Source organism: Etheostoma cragini, unplaced genomic scaffold (genome assembly GCF_013103735.1).
Source record: "Etheostoma cragini isolate CJK2018 unplaced genomic scaffold, CSU_Ecrag_1.0 ScbMSFa_1040, whole genome shotgun sequence".
Taxonomy (NCBI): Eukaryota; Metazoa; Chordata; class Actinopteri; order Perciformes; family Percidae; genus Etheostoma; species Etheostoma cragini.
In genome coordinates, this window is record NW_023265053.1 from 605 (window position 1) to 1330 (window position 726).

At 49.0% G+C, this 726-nt stretch overlaps 1 non-coding gene across 1 annotated transcript; it reads right to left on the minus strand.

Moving 5' to 3' along the window:
- Window positions 1-473: 473 nt before the first annotated feature.
- On the minus strand, window positions 474-546 carry trnat-cgu. The gene has a single exon. It is a non-coding gene; the product is annotated as a tRNA-Thr (tRNA).
- Window positions 547-726: the final 180 nt, after the last annotated feature.

Sequence of the window (726 nt, forward strand, 5' to 3'; positions counted from 1 at the left end):
AGATCTGAGGGAGCGGGAGGGGACGGCGATGTGAAGGAGTTCTGATAGATATGGAGGAGCAAGGTTATGGATGGCTTTGAAAGTATGGAGAAGGATTTTAAATTGTATTCTGAATTGAACTGGAAGCCAATGGAGCTGCTGAAGGACAGGGGTTATGTGATGAAAAGACGGGGTTCTGGTGATGACACCAGCTGCTGAGTTCTCAAGAAGTTGAAGTTTATGGAGGGATATTTGAGGAAGGCCAAAAAGGAGGGAGTTACAGTAGTCAAGGCGGGAGGTGACGAGGCTGTGGATAAGGATGGAGGCAGTGTGAGTGGTAAGGGAGGGAGGGCGGTTAATGTTGCGTAGGTGGAAGGACACATGGAATGTTATGGTACAAAACAACATCACATGTCACTTTAGTGATCTAAAAAATCAGGTTACACACGTTAAGTATCGGCAACGATGTGGAAACACTTCATTCGGGGACACCCAGGCACTGCTGGGATTTGGACCCAGGATCTCCTGTTTACGAGACAGGCGCTTTAACCACTAAGCTACAGCGCCTTCTGCAGCTAAGTCCGTCTTGCAAGAATACAATGAGCTAGTGAAAAGGGTTCCTTCCATCCATCTATCTTTGTCCAGCAGCTCCAGCAGGGGACCCCAAACTTTCCTTTGCCAAGCCACATCAACCAGCTCCGACTGGGGGATCCCAAGGCGTTCCAAGGGCCAGGTTGGAGATGTACT